Here is a 20374-nt window from a genome sequence, read left to right as displayed (position 1 = left end):
CCCCCAGTCTTCCCCTTTTTACAACAGGGGAGCATCCCCCGAAGCTAGAAATTGATCAGACGGAAATTTCCTCCTTTTCCACCTACATTTAACAAAAAAAAATGAAAAAAAAATTCCGCCCCCGCCCCCATTTTGAACTCCCCCTTCTCCTTTTATACACTCTGCACGTAAGAGTACGTAGCTACGTCACGACCTAATGGGTGGCAACCAATCTTTACCCTCGACAAGAAAAAAAAACCCCCACCTCAACTCAACTAGGTAATTAGAGCATAACCCCAGATAATATACTATACACAATAAGGGGGGATAAAAATACTTATTAAAAAGGTTAAATCGTCTGGTAAAGAGAAATCCCCCTTTCAGAACGATTCGAAAATTCTTTCATGACGAACTAATTTGTAATCTCTATAAAGATCTAAAGCGGGTAGATGGCGCGAAATCGGACGCCCCAGTCTTTTTTAATCAATGGAGAAATTGTTGCCCGCGTTTTTTTCTATTGTTATTGGAAATAGATTAACGCGAAGTAATTGTAATATTATAACGTTAGCACGTATGACACGACTTCGTTTTCATGCAGGTATGTACATCTTAAACTTATTAAATTTCCTCCGGAAATCCAATACAAATTCTTAATTAATCTTGCAAGGATTTAGCTAAAAAAGCCTAGGCTTAGGGATGATAATTAGGCTTAAGGTAGGCTGCCAGTCGCGAGCTTTTGTTTTATTATTATTTCCCGCCAGTTGCGAGATTCTTATCATTCCCGCCAAAAGGCTACCTGCTTAGTGACGTCACTTTGACCTATTTTTTTATTTCGTTTTTGAATCTGATTTTCAAATAAAAACTGACTTGATTCTAAATTTTCACAATTTCTAGTATTTAAAACTAGTTACTAATCATGTTTTGAAAGCTAAACTCCGTTAAAGTCTTTCACTTGTTATAATTTAGTACATTAAATTTCATAAATTCCAAAATGAAATTCCGTTTCTCATAAAGTATTTTTGATATTTCTTCATCGGAAAAGATAATAAACAAAACTTCAGACTAACATACTTTTATCTCTTTGTACTCTTGCCAGGTACGATAGGGGTATAACTTTGGAAGTGAATTGGTTAGATGCAGAGTGATTCTTTAGCCTTTATTAATAGTAATTGTATTCACTTTTTTTTAACACCAGTCTCGGTTGGTTTTAAATGGATTCTCATTTCCTATCCATCCATTATTATGCAAATGTGGATCACAGGCTAAATTTAGAACGAACCACTCACGGGAATTCCTCACTCGTCGTGGCGGTTGAGAATGATACTTAGATTAAAAAGGGGGCTAACGAATACAGCTCCTTAAAGGGATAATAGCGTATAAATATATCATTAAAAAATTTCTTAAATTAAATAGATGTACGCGTAATAATTTATACATTTACAAGTATTTTAAACTATCAAATTCGTATGGTAGTTAAAAATTGATCATTAGGCCTACTAACCCTTTAATTTATTCACATTGTTTTCAAACTAAGTTTGTTTTGTTTTCACAATTGTAAAAGAAAACACAATATATGTATCACCACTTAAAATTAAATTAAGACAGTCAAAAATACACCTGCCCCTATTTGCTGACTTTTCCTAAAATACGAGAGTTCAGCAGTTAAAACATTTCTACATGAGAAATCCCTACTTAAAACAAAATAAAGGTAAAACTCCCGCATTTACATCTTAACAAAATATTAATAAATTGCTTCGTTAAGTGTTGAGTTCAACTTTGAAAAAAAAAATCAAAAAAATCAAAAAAATCAAATGCGTGAATAAACTTCACTTATGTCAGTGACAATCATTAAAGAACGATTGTTCTTTTAAAAAAAGGAGGGAAAATGGGACCGAAATCGGGAATACAAATTAAGGTTCTATCAGCAAGAAGAGAGAAAGAGAGCGAGAGAGAGGAGGATTGAAAAAAAGAAAAAGAACCGAAAGAGATTGCTAATTCACCCCGATTTCCAATATAAAAAAAGGCATCAGGAAATGTCGGATCGTTTGTCAGTGTCGTAAAAATTGTGATTTTTTTTAGTCAGCTCTCCTGGGTTGATCTAACTTGCTCCGACCTACACTAGTTTTACTCTAGAGTACGAAGTCAGTCTTTGCTTATATATCTATACACTCTTAGAACTTATATCGCGTCGCTGCCGGCCTCTGTGGGCGAATGCCGGAACCAGAAACCTAATGAAATGGAACTAAATCGAAGGAGGGATGAAGATGAGGAGGAAAAAGAGAGAGAGAGAGAGAGAGAGAGGGATCGTGGTGGAGAAAAGATTGAAGAAGGCGCGCGCGCGCTGCTTCGAGTCATTGAGAGCAGAGGAGTAGCGGGGTTTAAAAGAAGAGACTCGTCTGAGCGATCACTTTGAAGAAAAAATGAATCCGAGAAGGCGCATGCATGCATTGAAACGAAAGGTGGTTTTGTAAAGATTACCACCAACACACGTCCCGGCTTCATTCTGATTAGTCATACTCATTCTTTTTAGCACTTACTCCTTAGGATAATTATTTATTTTTCGAAACTAGACAGCATCCCTGGCGTCTAGGCTAGAAGTTAACGTATTATGTAATTTGGCAAACAGCTGAGTTCTTAAGTTAAAACTAGTACACGTGGTAAGTTAGAAAAACGCAAACGCTTAATTTCCCAAGTCAGGTGGAAATTGTTCAAGGAAAATCTAACGGTTATATAGTCGAGTTTTCTGGATATTTTTGGCCAATAGAAAATATTCCACGTTTGGGACTTAGGTAGGTCTTGTGGGCTTTCAATCAGAATCATTTAGGATTCGAATCGGTCTCTGACTGGGACTCTTGTTCTTCGCTTATCGTGGACAAAGAAGGAAAAAGGGTCGCGAGTGTACTATATAGCGATAGCTGTGAACCAAAATGGGCCGCTCAATTTGTCCAAATTGTCGTGCTGTCGAGGCACCGGTGACCGATCATCTCTCCCCTTTCGAGGTGGCAAGTATATATATATATCGTTCTGTATATCCCCCTTTCGCCACGCGTCCGCCTGGACTCAAGGGTGCGAGCTATTTGACGCCCGCTGCCCGTGTCAGATTTACTCCTCCCATCACCTAGGCCTCGGCCTCGGCCTTAGGGACCTGGCCCCTGACAATTTTGATACCGTAATAGTGATATTTTCTTCACTCCCATCAAAATGACCTCGATATAAAGTTATATACTAAAGCCACTGCGGTATATAACAAAGATAATTAACAAACCGAGAACTTTGGGTACCGTTTCCAGTTTCCTCTATTCTAACAAATTTGAGCCTCAATTTATTTCATCTTCTCTTTAATGTATATTTATGTCAACTAAGAAAAAATAGGGGGGACCGGAAGGGGGGGAGGGTGTTGTATTGGTCATATATAACATTATTCAAGACTGAAAGGACCAAATCCGTTAAGCTCATGACGCGATATAGAAAGAAGACCCAAAGTATCTTGGTAAGAAAAAAGAAATACTATTTGAAAGTCAGATCGCTCTGAGCTCCGGGCTCGGAAATATCATCCTTATAGTCCATGGTATAAGATATAAGACGAAGCGGCTAGCATTTAGAAAGTCGTCTTGTTAAAAAGAAAAGCCATGCAATGAAATTCCATGATTTCATCCAAGAATATTGAATCATTACTTCTTAACAATCCACTATCCTTGTCCAGGGGTGCGCGCAAGGTACTATGGGAGACATGGCATACGAATTACGAACGACTTAATCTCACGTGACCTTTCTCTCCCAAGGTTTCCGATGGCGGAAAATACACCCATTACAAAAGCTGATCCAAACTTCTAAGAGAAATTAAGCGTACAAATTTCTTTAAATAGTTAAACTTCAATATTCTTGATAAGACAGGTTCAAATTCTTGCTAATACTTAGGGAAGAGCCTAAGCTATATGCTATAGCGGACGACGAGGTTTATATTTGCCTGTCAGACGAGAGCCAATTGATTTATTGCCGTCGATTTAGCTTCCCCACACCCACGCCACGCCACGCCATGTACCGCTATTCCATCGTCCACCATCTTTCCAATCCCTCTCCCTCTCTCTCTCTCCATCCTCCCGAAAGTCCGGATCTATCCGAACTTTTTTCTCTCTCGCTCCTCTCTCTATCTTCTTTTTACTTTGTGGCCCAAACCCAAAAGATGGTAATCTATATTTGGTCAGAAATCGTAGAAGAGAAGATGCATGAAGAAGGGAAGAGATATTAATGCTTGTCCCGACCAGATAGCCCGTGGTCAAAACATAACCACGTGGCCTTGTCCAAAAAAAATAACTGATTTAGGAAGTATAGAAAAAACTGTATATATTTCTTCGGAAGATCTAACGGTTTAAGATGATTACGTAACTGTTTAAGTGACCATAATTTCTTAAAGGAGAGGTTAAGTTACCCTGTAAATTACCGCTTTTTAAAATTACGATCATTTCACAACCATGTGTCTAAACTGCAAATTTAAAGAAGATATATGTGCGTTCATGTTCTCACCTTCATGTTAATTTTTCTGCACCTGTTTTACTGAAAGGCCTATGACGTAGGCTCTACAAAGTTAAGGTATCATAGCCCTTTCCTTTCATGATGAGATCTAAAACAGTAATAGATAACTAAAACAATATAAATTGTTTCATCAAGATCACGTTTAAAAATAATACTGCAGACTGAGGCGAGCGAGAACCATAGAGAATGAATACAAGTGATATACAACCGAGTATGGTGCGTCTATGCTTATTGGAGTTGGCCAAATCTCATGGGGAATCCCTCATTCAAAGAGCAAGCTATGACTTGGATAAGAATGCCTGGGATGCTAACGTAGAGAGAGAGGTATTGGGGGGAGGGGGGTGGAATATAGGTTCATTCTGTCACTGACGGTCATCCGTCATGAGCGAACGGACGCGGGCCTAACCTTTGACCCTAAAATCGTTTCGAAAAAATATAGGAAAGAAAGAAGAAAAAAAAGCTAATGCGATGGCGATACATGGTTTGGGGGGGATGAAAATTTCGCGGCGATATAAAATGTTATGGTATAAACAGGAGATCATACTACAAGCTACTACATCTTGTCCAGTCTCCAGAGCAAAATTCAACCCCCCACCCCAAGTTGGACCGACCCTAGCACCACCAACACGATAAGCCAAAAAAAAAAAAAAAAAAATCATGTCTGGTATGTATAACTCGCAGAGTTGTAGAAATCATTTGTTTTTGTTAAGTTCGCTAGTCAGGCCTGGCTTTTCCAACTGCATGATGCCAGATTCTTAAGCCTATTTTAGTATTGGGGGTGAGGGGGGAGGTTCTGCTAGAGGGAGAATATGGACCGGACCGGCTGGTCAGCGGAGATTTTTTTTTTTATTTCAAGTCCAGTGGGGCAATCGAGAAAACTTCATCTTTTCAATAATATTCCCTGGCGTTTTTCTATATAACGGACATGATAAGTAGGCGAAAAATGGACTTCTCTTTATCCCCCCCCCTCCCTGCTCATTCCATGACCGCATCATCTGACATCGTTAAATCTCCCTGACCAAGTTATTACTTCCTGTTGGAATGACCATACCCTCTCCTCCTCCGACGACGAATTATATTTTATTTATCATAAATGATATACCAAACATAAGTATGCCTATATTAATATTGCTTCTAAATAAACAAATATTTACATTTTTTACCAGCTTTGTTACTTCCCTGACAAGTTCAAAGAATGTCGTCTGCATTGTACCATAAATAAAACACACTTTACTCTGTAAAACTAAGGAATTCCGTGCCTAAGCTAATTTTTCAACTTCAATTTATCTAAAGATAAGGGTATTTTTAAATAGTATTGAGAAATAATTGGGAAAGTTAAGCTCAATTCCTAATTAAGGTTAGACACTTTGCTTTCATTTCATACTTAGAGAAGATTCAGTTACCTATGATTACATAAACGTCCGGTGTAACTTAAGTTTAAGCAATTTGGAGACGGGGGTTTTAATTATGATAGGGTTGAAAAAAATTGCGTTTATCGTCCACTAATCACAGCGTAGAGAACAGTTCCCTCTTCAAATAACACACTTCTAAACTTAGTAACGTACGAAAACATACACACACAAAAATAAAGCCTTAAAATTTAAAATATTTTCAAGACAAACAAGTGTGAAGACACGCTCCCATTTTCAAAATTTAATTTTTGAAAGAAGTCTAGCTCGTTTGTCTGAAGCTGAGAGTCGATTAATTAATCAAGTTTCCGTTTTACTACCCCCCCCCCCATCCCGTTAACTTCCGCATAACCCAATTAAGACCTCGTTTCATTTATACGCGGGGAGGCACTCCTCTCATCCCTTCCCTTTTCGAGACTTATTACCATTTTAAAGAGTCTAGCGAGCTAGGACCAGAGAGATAAAAATGAGCAAAAACTTACATTTTTAGGAACGGCTGGGGCGGAGTGGGGCCGAGGAGCATGGGCAGTTGGAGGTGGTAGAGTTGACACTTTCTCTCTAGTCTAGTCTTTGGCCGTTAGGTGTCTCGCGTATCTCGAGGTAACGGGGAAGACTAAGAAATAAAGCACGTGTAGTCTGGTAACTCTGGTTTCTCCGCCAAAATGTCAAAAAGTCGTCCACTCTGCTCCGCGTGGCGGCGGCGTTTCAGGGGTAGACCCGCTTCCATCGTGGTCGATTACGATGCGGAAAGACCAGTCTTGGAGAGGGCCCTTCAGCGACATCTGGTGGCCGGTTTTAAATACGGCTAGATAGGGAGGGGGAAAAAATAGATAGGAATCGATCGGTTAAAGGTTACAGCACATGTACTAGAGGGTTTTCGAATTTAGCGCGCCATCGTGACGCGGTCCCAAATTTTGGTAGTTCAGAATAAAAAAATATTTAAGCCCTATTTTTTTAAAAAAATAGTAATTATGGACTACTTATTAAGCTATTAAGTGGAGTAATAGTTATAAAATACGTTTTATTTGGTTAGGGTTAGGTTCAAAATAGGGTTTTTTTAAAATATCGTTGGTTAAGGTTACGAAAGGCTTAAAATAGGTTTAGTTAGGTTAAGTTTACTAAGGTTTAAAACAGGTTCGGTTAGGGTTAGGTTAGGTTTACAAATTTTTTAATTTAGTGGTAAGCATGTTTATTTTTAAAAGTGTATTGTTACCGACTCTCATAAAGGGAAGGTGGTTGGGTAGAATGAGGGTCAGGTTGGACACCGTTCTCAAAAACAAGTCTACACGGATAAACATCTCTAAAAGTTCATAAATTTAGAAATGGGGAAATTGGGTAGACTAAAAGTAAAACTGCATTTAATATTTTGTCGCCCATGGTCTGGGTAGTCAAGAAAAAACTGTATATCAACAAACAGTATACCAAAATAGAAATTATTGCAAGGTGGCTTTGATTATAACACTAAAAATTACCCCGCGGTCTAGTCCTGGTGGTTATTTCTTGAAGGTCGAAAGAAAGACAATTGTTTACGTCTGCGTGCAAGAATATTTAGGAGATTTTCATTCCCTATCCCTTTTTTATCTTGATTATTATTATTCCTTTTATACCTCTCTTACAGTACGCTTTCGCGGGTTTTAGCTAGCGACTAAGACCATCGAAATGCATAGCGAAAGAGAGAGAAAGACAGACTAAACAACAAGAAAAATACAAGCAAGCAAGCAAGCTATACGGCGAGAAAACCCGTTAAACACACACATTGGGGCAATGGAAAGCTGAATAGTTCGGTAACGTCACGGCTAGCTTCTCCCGCGGGCAAAGAGATACTGAAAGAAAAGACAAGATAGAGAGACCTTCCAGCAAAAACTAGTGGCAAGAGAGAGAGAGAAGAAGAGAAACAGACTCAAAGGGGTTTGGTGGCAAAATATCTTAAATCCGTGTAAACTACAAATTCGATCACGTTGCAGTGTCAGCTGGGATAATTTTTATGTTCGCATTGCGTCTCCTTTACTTCGTACGCTTTAATGTGAGAATATACTATTTGAGCACAATTATGCTCAAAAAGATTGAGAGGGTCGTGTGAAGACAGAGTGCAAAAAGACCACACTCTTTCGCTACATATGATCTTACTTAATAATGCTTTGAAAGCTCATAACGCTGGTTTAATTTAAAGCCTTTGAGTATGTCGAGCTGTTATTTCTTTCCATTGTAACAAAACTAATTATTGCGAGTCTGACCAAGTCGTCTAGGTTTCAGGTTTGTCCGCACATACGACGTTTCACCTTCTCGCGTAGAATGACGCGCGCAAAAAGAAATCGGGCTTGCACTGCTGGGGAGGTTAGAAAGCAAAGTAAAAGAAAGAAAAAACCCCTTCGCTCAGTTCCAAGCTAAGCGGTCGTTTCTCGGGGCATTTGTAGAGCCTGGGAAATAAGTAGGAGAGAAGAAATGCAATGAGAAAAGTAGGAAAAGGAGAAAATGATCACGGGTTAGACAGAGAAGAAGCTGGAGCTGGAGCGCCCAGGAGAAGAAGAGGCAAACGCATGCAGAAAAGGAAAGCCGGCTTTCGGCGTCTTTTGGTCTTGAGGGAAAGGGGAAGTGTAGAGGGAGAGAACTAAGAGGGGGTTTGAGGGTAAGGGGGGGTTGTCCGAAGGAAAAGAGGCAAATGGCGAACGGCATGCACGCGCTCACTCGCTCGGCTGGCGTCTATATTGACCAGCGGTCAGTTCGCGCTCGAGAAGCGCCGTTGAGGCGACTCCAGGATTTTACTCCCTTTTTTTTACACAACGAGAAACCAACCGCAATGCACGCTCTTCATTTTTTCGCGGTAAGTTTTGAATAAATTGGCACCACCAATCTTTTTCCATTCCAAAAAAAGAGAAAGATGTTTCAATATTTCTTTCGTTTCTTAAAACATGATGGCGCGGAAATTTTAAAAATTGACGCGGAGACTTTTGATTGGACGAAAAATATTTCTCCCTCTCTCTCCTTCCATACTCGCGTCTCTTAAACCGAGGGACAAAAGTTTCACGTGCGCGCCAAAACGTTTAAAAAGAGGGCGGGAAATCGAGAATGAGAGGGAAATACTCTCAGTGGAATCAGCTGATGGATGGGAAAAAGGGGGAAAGCTAGGACTAAAATATAATAATGTTTAATTTAATTTATTTCATTGCTTATTTACTTTCTTTTCCTTGTTTAAAATATAATAATATAATAATTCTTAGTCAATTGAATTTAAAATTGTTCAATTAAAGAAAAGGGTTAGATTCTCTATTGACTAACAGCCCCTGTAGTAATGTTTTTCCCGCCGAGCTTCGGTGTTCAGGGAATAGCTCACGTTAAGGGGCTTGCATTTTTTTCGTAATTCGGTTTCATATTCTAGCCTACAAATCGAAACGAATTCTCTAGAGGATTTTTTGTATGCGGAGAGATTCAACCGTAATTTTCTATTAAAACTAGTTAGTTCAGTGCCTAATTAGAGTGAGACAATCGCGGCATACTCCGGCAGAATTGAATCCATTGATTCATCGTCTCAGAGGGAATAATTAATTAGGGAATATAAATAAAATTGGAAAACAAAAACCCACGATTTTTAATGATGTTGAGGGTCAAAGAAAATTGGTAAGGTTAAACCACATTGGGGAAAAATATGATATCCCCAAAATCCCATCCCACCAAAACAGTCCGAATATCTATATAGCTTGGACTCTTATTGACCGCTTAGTCCATCCATTCATAGAACCATTACGAGAGTTTGATCAGAGACTATATGGATTAAAAACTAGATAGAGATGGTTGACACTCTGGATGTCAAGTTAATACTGCTAAAAAATATATAGTGTTGGGTATATAAATCTATCCTGAGGTATAGACGTTACTACAAATATGAGACTTCAATAACACCAACGTCCTACACTCAAAGTCTCCGCAGCTTTAATTGGGGGGATTAAGCTGAATGAGACGCCACAGACGGACTTCAAGAGAAGTTAAGGACAGCTATAGTATATAGTTAATCCGATCATCAAAGGCCAATGGTAACCTGGGAAATTATTTGGCCCTGAGTTTGGCCAAATTCTAGTACTACTACTACTACTACTACTATAAACACCATAAGATCATTTATAGCGTGGTCAATCCCCTATAATTTGACATTTTGCTTTTCCTAAGAAAAGTTTTGTTTTTGGATCTGCAGTTCAAATTTGACGAATACAAACATTTTCTTTAAATATTTAAATCACCAAGTTAAAGAAGATAAATGAAACGTGTACCAACTTATTAATGATATTTCTAGTTCCGAACCGTCTTACATTATCATGAAATGAATTCGTAATTAAATTAATCATACCAGTACACAACGCGCGGTGATACCTGAGCACTAATACCACGATGTTACGTAGTGCACCTATATAAAAGAAATTGAAGCGGTATGAGAAGGTGGGGGAGGGGCAAATATACTGAAAAGATATAGAAGAGAAGAAGAAGGGAAAGAGATGAGCGTGAAACAGCAGCTGATAGAATGAACCAAGAGAGAGAGAGAGAGAAAGAATTAAGGGGGTAGATAAAGAAATAAAGAGAGAGTGAAGAGGTTTCCCCACTAAAAACGGAGGAGAGAAGAGCGGGAGCAAAGGAAGAAGATGGAGAGTAAGAGAGGAGAGAAAGCGCGCGCTGGCCACAAACGGTCCTATAAACTCCTACTCCCCCCACCCCACCCCTTATACTCCGTATAGTTCGTGTCAAGGTATAATTCAGTACGAACAACATTATTTCCCTGTATAATTCCGGTTAGAACTTTGGAAGATTCAATTTGAAGTTGATTCGCGAGACTCCGATTAATACACTGAAAACAGCGTCTAACAGATGAGATAGTTCAGAAAGCTATACTATAAAATGCATCATATAAAATTGGCAGGTGCTGTTTTGAATCGTCTAGATCTATAGGGAACCATAAAACTTCCAACTTTATCAATGTTCAAAACTACTATTCGAAAATAAAGATTAATATAATAAAGGGTTCAACCATCTTTTCTACCTAACCTGAATGACGCCCTGCTTAAAAAGAGGCGCGGGTCCTTAAAAACAAGCTAGGTTTGCCTGAATTTCTCTTGGTTGGCTCGTAGTTGTCTTCATTAACGGTTTCATCGCGAAAATGTGGTCCTGAGGGGGGTGATTCTATCGGGCCATTTCTCCAAAAGTCGTCACCGCGATGCGACGTTGACCATGGTAGTATCCTCAGTCAGCGACCGGACTCCAACTAGGCCATAACCCGAGTTCCCCAGCGGCCCGTTACTCCGATGACCTCCCTAGCTCTCTCGCGCGTTTCGTTCAAACGAGCTATACCACGGAGCTACAAAAAGGGCCTTCGCCCTATCCCTTAGAGAAGAGTAGTCGCCCGTATTAAAGGGCTAGGGCGGACGCCCAACTCGCATCCACCACATAAGAGGCGAAAAGAAAAAAAAAGAAGAAAACCTCAGGAAACAACAAGCGGAGGGCGAGAGATCGTAATAGCCCCTTCTATTCCAACCCAGGACAACCCTAACCCCAACCCCCGCCTGCCTGCCCTAGCTGTAGAGAGAGAGAGAGAGAGAGTAGTTTTGGCCTTCGCTTCAGTATTTTCTTAAGGGTTTTAGGGTGGTGGGAAGGGTACAGTGACCAGTAAGAGGTCGTATAAGGCTAGAGAGATGGGCCAAGGGGAATGAAATGGGGGCTACGAAATGTTCCACATAAAAACCCGAGGCTACTCGTATAAAAAAGTACAGTATTTCCACGAAATAGAGGTTCCAGGCCCGATTTGTTTCGCAACGTGTGATTCAATAGAAGAATTGAAAATAATAATTAAAGAAAATAAAACTAGAATATTCATTAACTTAATATTAATTTACCAAATTTCTACAGCCCGTCTCGTGGTGGTATTAGATGATAAAATATAAATGTAAAAGACTCCATCTGCACATGCCTGCTGAGAGATTCGTACTAACATTAAAGAATTGAATTGCTTAAATTGAAAATAAATTAATTTTGCAAAATTTGGTTGGGTAATGCGACCGCGACCTTAGCCACCCTGTTTTGACCAGCAGTAGCCACCACGTGCCATAGAGACAACGATAAAGCGAGCGGAATACCCTTCCCCTGCATCCTCAATTTCATCCCAAGGAGAGGAGGCCAAGAGAGAGAGGGAGAGAGAGAGAGGATGGAGTCCGCGCCGCCTGGGAGAGAATAAGAGTGACGACGGGAACGGAAGGGACAGTAAAAAAAGATAAAGATAGTCTTGACCTTTCACCGCAAAACGGCGTTTTGTGGCGCGACCCCTTTCACCTCTCTCTCGCGCTCGCCACTCGCCACCATGCACTCTTTCTCCATACTACAATCTTCCTCTCTCCTATTTTTTTTTTACAACTTCAACCAAAAAGTATGATAGGAGATTTTGATTTTATTTCTTTCTGCTCTATCTTTTTCTCTTCTCCTCTATGGGTCAGAAGTGTATAGTACATCCTTCCATTTTAATAACAAGGGCCCATAAATTGAACTATTCAATAAAATATCCCTCGTATAGTCTCGCTATATAGTACAAGTACAGAGAGAGTTTATTTTATACTGAAGTATTATATGGACCTTGTAAGATTACCAGATGAAATTTTATCTAGGGTACGTGGTAAGTTGATATATTTAACACAAAAAATAGACCAATTTTAAATGGTTTCTCGCCTCTAGAAGCTGCTATTTGTTTATAGGTCTTTTACATTTAAAACCAGAACTTCAATTTTAGTCATAGTTATATCCTAGACCTTAAAGATTAAATTTAGGCTTAGAACAGAGAATTTTACAAGATAGGCGACGTTAGGAAAAGCCTACTACATAATTTATAAAAACGCCTGTAAAAGTGTTTCACCCGCTACAATGTATAAACCACAAGCCAGCATATAGGGGCAGACAAATTTTCATGTAAAAACAAACTAGAAAATAGAGATATTTCCAATGTTGTTAACAATAAAAATAAACCACTATAAAGAAATAAATCACGTCAACCTCGATGCAACCGGTACTAGAAAATAATTACTTCACTAACGACAAGAGAAAAAAAGCGCGGTACTATTTTTTTGGGGGGGGGAGGCGGATGGGGGGCAAGGAATCACGTGCGGATATTCGTTTATCGAAAATGTAACCGCGCTCGCGCCAAAAAAAAGTAGCCCAACACAGTGATCTCGTGCTCAGTATGGTTCTAACATACATAGAAAAGAGAGAGAAAGAAAATGGTTGATGAGCGATTTTTACAAGTTGGGGAAGTGCACGGGTGATAAGGCTGTATAGTATAGTGCATGGGCTCTGCAATAGGGGGATAAGGGAGATGGGATGAAAAGAAAAAGGCCTAAATGTTGGAGAATACTCTTGTTATGGCACTTTCGCGTGCGCTTCTTTTACACGCGCACGAGATATCTCTTCCCCCCCCCCTCTCTCTCTCTTCATTCGATCTAGGCGGGAAAACTTACGTAAGGCTCCCCCTATCTAGTACGCAAAAATTGCCTATGCCTAAAAACAGAGAATATTACGTAAGGAAAAATACTATAATCGTATAGCCAGTGACCTTTTATTTCCAGCATAGATTTGTGATACGCCATAAAAAATAAAAATATCTTCTCTTTAAAATTTACATCGATACGTTTCATGGAATGGAAAATAATTAAATTTATTTAAAAATAAATTAAAAATATCCCACCCAAAATAAATTGTTTGGAAAATAAAAAATGTTTGATCAATCACGAAAAACCGTGATAGACTATCCCCAAGTTACAATACATCGCGTGGTATGGGAATTAGGTATACCTTATCCCAAAAAAGGGTTAGCTTGGTATAATGTCTAAACCCTACAATATTTTTTATTTCCTCCTATAAGGCATCGTGCAATGGTAGGTGGATGGATAAATTGAGGGCGAGAAAATGACCACGGAAAGGTTTCCAGGATTTTTGGCGGCGAGGCCAGGCCAGACCAGGCTTCTTTCCCTTTGGTGTATAAAACAAAAAGCGCGGAGGGAGGAAACCCGGTATATCCTCGTCTCAATCAGAAAACGTTACTAACAGACAGACGGATTCGGGATAAGAGGGAAGGAGAAAGAGAAGGAAAGAAAGAGTTTTGGGGTTAAGACTAAGGCTTAGCTTTAGCAATCTTGATCTCCTTGGGTGGTAGAGATGGGGAAGAGAATCCTCATTTACCAGCAAACCTCTCTCTCCTTTCTCTCCTCTCCCATCTTCTCCGTCCGTTCATCCTTAGGATGCTGGAGAGAAGAGAGAGGCTTGCTACAGGTAATTAAGCACGGTCGGTCTCGAGGAGCCAAGTATCGTGGCTTACCATACATTCCTCCTCTTTAGTTTCACCCCTTTTTTACCACCATCGCTCCAATTATTAAGGGGCCCTTTTAGATCCGCTACTCGAATTCCTCAAACACTTACTTTTATTAAAATTAAAATAAAAAACCTTTGGTTACTTAAAAGGGGTTAATAGCTAATCCAACAAGAGACGGACGGTTGAAAGAAAAACTAAAAATGTATTTTTAATTAGATAAATTGTTTAAAAAAGGTCATTACGTTTTATAATACGATGATTGAAACATCAATTAAGAATACTTCGAAGGTTAATTCGCAATCATTTGAAGATCTTTTTCTTTCCTTTTCCAAATCATAATTAGCCAAGGCTTACGAACGTTTACGCGTATTAATACAAAGTATACCCATTAATTAACAATTATAATTATGGCCTGTTAGGCTTGGCTGTCTGTGATATTTCTATTTTAGGTCTAAAATAGACCTTTTAAAACCTTTTATGAACACATTAAACCTCAAGGATTTTCCGTTAAATGTAACACCACCTTTTATGGAAGAACAAATACGAAAATATGAGTCAAAACGAATACGTAACAAATTATTAAATATTCAAAACAAACCAACCAGACATTTTGCTCCGAACATAAACCTCTTGAATTTCGTCTCTTATTTCTTTTTAAAATTAAATATTCATATTTCATACGTGGCGAAATAAACAAAGAGGTGAGACAAAGCGGAATAAAAGCCCCGAGACTTTGAAATAACGATTAATACGTCGTTCTCAAAATCGGCGCGGACTACAAGGCGACTAGAGAACTCTTAATCAGACACAAAGACGACTGACCATTAGCCTGCAAGTTTATCCCCCCCCCTCTCTCTCGCTTCCTTGCAGAGACCAGAAAAGAACAAAAATAAAAATAAAACTCTAGCAGACAAATCGTTTCAAACCTATTTGTTGTTGCTATTTTAGTTTTTAAAATGAGCCCAAAAAGAGTTACGTGGGGTGAGGGGCCAAGTAAATGAAGACCAAGATCATGGGGTTAAAAAATAAATCAGAATTAAGAAAAGACAAAACACAAAACACGAAATTTCTTCTCCCCACAGTTTCTTCATTCCTCTCTCATAATATATCTTTTCTCTTCCGATTCCTTCTCGTGGATAACAAAAAAGAAAAAGTCTGATCTTTTGGGAAGCATGATATAAACGGAAAAGGAAGACACTAGCCTTGGGGGAGGAAGGGAGGGTAGTTTTGATAGTAATCACCGAGTGGTCATTTCGCGCCCAAAAAAGGAAGACCACATGGTATAGTCAGGATCAGGAGAGAGAGAGAGAGAGAGAGAGAGAGAGAGAGAGAGAGAGAGAGAGAGAGAGAGAGAGAGAGAGAGAGAGAGAGAGAGAGAGAGAGAGAGAGAGAGAGAGAGAGGATGCTAGAAATGGTCGGCATTTCCGGTGGTTATAGGGCAAGCGGGACGCGCCATGGGTCACGCACGACCTTGTGTAAAAGAACAACCCTTTCCTTTTTTGATATAGAATCAAAACGCGAAACCATTATTGATTCCAAAACATCAATTTAAGACTCTAGAAAAAAAAATTGATATATGCTTTTTCCTTCACAGCTCAGTCATTTCCGATCATAACGGCTAATTTCAGTTAAGATCTTTTTTAAAATTAAAAATCGATGCTTATCATGAAGCACTTTTTAAACATTTCAAGAAATAAGTGCTGAAAAAATACAGGGTGTTTCTCTGTGAAGTTTGCCATAAATAAAAGGGGACGTGGGACAATCAAGGTTTGGGAGCCTATATCTACGTAATTAAATGTTGTAAACCCCAGCATGTTCATTGACACTTTCAAATCAGTATCAGAAACACCCTGTACACAGATTTTCTTATGGTGGGGGCTCCTATACGTTCCCTCCCAAGATGCATAGTACGGAGTACGAACTTACACCATTTGACTGCCAATATATTGATTTAACACGAGAGAAAACGTTGGATTTCTGAAGCACACTAAACTCCGGCACTCACGTGGTTGTTTAATGACGTCACTAGCTAATCCCGCGGGTATTCCCCCCCCCTCTGAACAAAATCCATGTTGACGCGCTCTTAAAACACTGTTCAATCTACCTTTCCTAATTATCTTCTATACCGGTACAATGCACGTAACACAACTATATCCCCATCTGCATGCTTTCCGCTGAACGTTATGGTACAAAGCTCTCGCTAGCCATGTTAAATCGATAATATCACATATACCCCAAACGGGGAATAATCTCTTTTGTATGAGTACACAAATGTAAATTGAACTATTAGTTTTGTAAGGGGGGGTAATGTTTTTAGGGGGTCATTTAGGAGCGAGTGGCCAGTTTAATGACCTAAATGTTACAGAAAAATCCATTGATTACCCGAGATATAAGAACTTTAAAAGTAAAACTAAAAACAGGACCAAATTGAGCGCGAAAAACGCATGAGACTACACATGCCATCTTTTAATTTTGGCGCGCGAAAATTCCCACGTATTTTTTCAATCGTAATAAGGCTTAATAATTTCTGCAAGTTTTTATGGAAATATTGATAAGCCTAACTTACTGAAAAAGAAAGAAAAATCCAAACTAAAAAACGCGCGAGACAATTACACGTGGCGCATCTTTTAAATTTGGCGCGCGAAAAATTGCACGTGCTTTTTCAATCGTAATTAGGCTTAATAATTCCTGCAAGTTTTTATGGAAATATTGTTAAGCCTAACTTACAGAAAAAGAAAGAGAAAAAAAAATGGAAAATGAATCACGGTAGATAAATATAATAAACAATGCTCTCTCAACCGTTACATAAAAAGGCAGACGAAGCCTAGACGGTATCCGCCGAAACACCTGTATCAACGTTCCAGAATTTTTTCATATACATACCATCCTTTAACCCATTATTTTATTCATCTACATTCTAACTAACTAAAAACCATTAAAATAATATTCCGTGCATCATATTAATTAAAAGACTACAAAGTTAATCATTTTTGGTCTCGCCAAGTGGTTAAGGTAATAATCTCGATAAATATTTGAAAATACAGAAGAAAGAAGAACGAAATGTCGGTGGGCAAAAACTCATTAATCGCAAAAGCCACTTAAAACTGGCTTAATCTCTTTCCAATTAACGGTCTGCGAAGCCCACACTTAGGATTAACATAAAATACGAGTTTGTATGGTGGGAGGGGATAGGGTGGGGGTCAAAGGTGCATGGGCGAGTATTGGGTTACAAGAAAAGAAAAACAAAAAAACAATAATCTTGACAAAAAACGCGATAAAAACCGATCGAAACTTTTAAAGAGAAAGTGAAAGCAAGTGCCTTAATTACAACAGGCATTTTTTCTGAAACTTTTACACAGACTTTTTCATGAAAACAATTTAGACAGAACCTTACAAGGACCAATTTTTCCAGAAGTTCAACTTACTAAATCTTACATGGAACCCATTAAACATTACCTATCCTTTAACCACGTTAAAAAACAATAAGAAAAGGGGGAAAAAACAATGTTTCTGAACTGCAGAGAAAACTACTAAAAGGGGCGTACATGATATGAAAAAAAGTACAAGGTCTTTAGTATAGGGAAATAAAAAAAGGGGGGGGGGATAATTCAACATTCGCAGGCGCAATAGGTTGTGTGGAAATAAGGAGGAGATTGAACCGTACGAGCGAGCAGTGGCGCGAACTGAGTGAGGGGCTAGACTATACGTGGAAAAGGTTATTAGGCATAAATAGCGTGCAGACAAATGGAAGCGACTACACGACCGTCTACATTGACTAAAATTACACAGGCGCGAGTTCTAAACTAGCTCGACTAATAAAGCTGGCTAGCGAGAGAAAGAGAGAGAGTGAGAGGGGAAGGGTAACATTTTTTACCCCACCACTTATTAAAACAATATAAAACTCTTACAGAGGGTCAGTTTAATCTTTGTCCCGTATTCTCTTCACGATTTTCCCTGACGTCTAACCATGCGCGAGTTATAATATATAAAAAAAAACAAGCATAGAAAACAAGTTGGTTAAATGGCTGCTGATTTTAAGTTCCCCTTAAAATTATTAAAGATACATTTATTTTGTTATATTTTTGGATCTAGTGAATAATCTGAAAGATGTAATTTTTTCAATTAATTTAGAGGGAATGGATCGATTAACAGTAAAATCAGTTGATTGAATTTAATATTGATTAAGGATTAAATGGATAAAAATAATTAAAACAATTGCAATATCTGAAACTTCAGTCAAATGATAAACCTCACACATATCGTTTGTTTTTGCGGCCTTGGTCTAAACCAAGACTTTTTTTTATAATTTAATAAGGGGTCATCATTTAGGGTGGCCCTTAGGGCCAAAATGTCATAGAGAAGTTACATTTTCGCCTCAAAATTGATTCCCCATAAAACTATACCAGCCCCTTTTTTGGAACACAATGTATAGGTTATTTTGAGAATCTTCCCTAGAATTGTGGCTCTGTAAGTAATTATCATTAATTTTTTTGAGTTGAAAGGTCAGTGGGAAAAACTGGGAACTACTACAGGACAGCGGTCAGTTCAATAATCCTCAAAAACCTTAATTACGATCAACGACTAAAAAAAAAGGTTGCGGGGGGGGGGGAAAGAGTTTTTCTAACGCGTACACACACACACACCTGTCCGCTTTTCCTAAACGAAAACTTAAGCGTGTAGCCCAGACAACAAGTCACTCAACTTTCTCTCTCTCTGCCGCCCCCAAAGTCCGCGCAAAGTCCTTTACCTTCCCCCGGCCTTGACGACATTCCCGCCAAACTTACTATTAAAGTCCTATAGTGCATTTAAAAATGTAACACCGCCTTCCGGAGAACAGATAATAGCGCCTATACTATACTCGAATGGAGAAAGCTAGTTTCGCTATTACAAGGAACTCCGTTCTGCACCTAGACTAGGCCAAGCATTAGGGTGGGCAAAATTGACAACGTTTGGGGTTTAAAATTAAAAGTATACTAATTTGAAGTATCAAAGATAAGAAATATTTGTGATATGTCTTGTTAGGGATACTCATAATTAAACCCCTTTACCGTGAAACCTACAAAAAGAACTAATGAACTCAAAATCAAAATTAAGCTATTAAAATGTTTCAGAAAAATTCTTAATTCTGGATCCGTTAAAATTCCCATAATTATCAAATCTTCTCATATTGAAATTCCCATAAATTTGTCAAATCTTCTCGTAATGAAATTCCCTTAAAATTTATCAAATCTTCTCATATTGAAATTCCCATAAATTTATCAAATCTTCTCATATTGAAATTCCCATAAATTTGTCAAATCTTCTCGTAATGAAATTCCCTTAAAATTTATCAAATCTTCTCATATTGAAATTCCCTTAAATTTATCAAATCTTCTCATATTGAAATTCCCATAAATTTATCAAATTTTATCATAAACAAATCCCATAAATTTATCAAATTTTATCATAAACAAATCCCATAAATTTATCAAATTTTATCATAAACAAATCCCATAAATTTATCAAATTTTATCATAAACAAATGCCATAAATTTATCAAATTTTATCATAAAAAAATCCCATAAATTTATCAAACTTTACCATATTTAAATTCCCATAAATTTACCAAATATTATCATAAAAAAATTACATAAATTTATCTAATTTTATCATATTGAAATTGCCATAAACTTACCAATCTTAACATACTAAAGAAATACAAAATGGGCCATTTTTGAAACTTCAGTAAAATCTCACAAATTCATCTAAAATTGAAGCAAAAATTTACAGCTTCCCAGTATCAAAATAAATAAATAAAACTACTGGTACTGAGAGGGGAGGAGCTACGGGGACGTGACGTCAATATTGGTAGTCTAAATTGTAGGGCCTGAGCTGACGACTTCCAATAAGGTCGTCAAAACCGAGGTAAGAGATAGGAGGGTATGACGTCACGAGAAAGTTCGTGGTAGCAGACTATATTCTGAAAAGCAACGAGAGCTTAACTATAACAGCTACAACTTCCGAATTAATCTGCTTCCGATTTATAAAAGGGGAAAACGGGAGGAGTTATAGTTATAGTTAAGCGGTGGAAAGAAAAAAGGGGGATTAATAAAGGGGGGGTAGCACGGTGTACACCGAGGCAGCA

General features: G+C 38.3%; 1 long non-coding RNA gene across 5 annotated transcripts in view; it reads right to left on the bottom strand.

The window, feature by feature from the left end:
• Nucleotides 1-20374, bottom strand: part of LOC149661884 (uncharacterized) — a 58594-nt gene that overhangs the window by 17784 nt on the left and 20436 nt on the right. For all 5 annotated transcript variants that reach the window (XR_016369005.1, XR_016369004.1, XR_016369003.1 and 2 more), the window contains one exon: nt 6404-6726. This is a non-coding gene — a long non-coding RNA (uncharacterized LOC149661884). The remainder of the gene's footprint in view (nt 1-6403; nt 6727-20374) is intronic.

The sequence above is a fragment of the Phalangium opilio genome, unplaced genomic scaffold (genome assembly GCF_054372755.1).
Source record: "Phalangium opilio isolate 3A_F unplaced genomic scaffold, DU_Popi_V2 ptg000070l_1, whole genome shotgun sequence".
Lineage (NCBI taxonomy): Eukaryota > Metazoa > Arthropoda > Arachnida > Opiliones > Phalangiidae > Phalangium > Phalangium opilio.
This window is presented reverse-complemented; position numbering and strand designations above follow the sequence as displayed.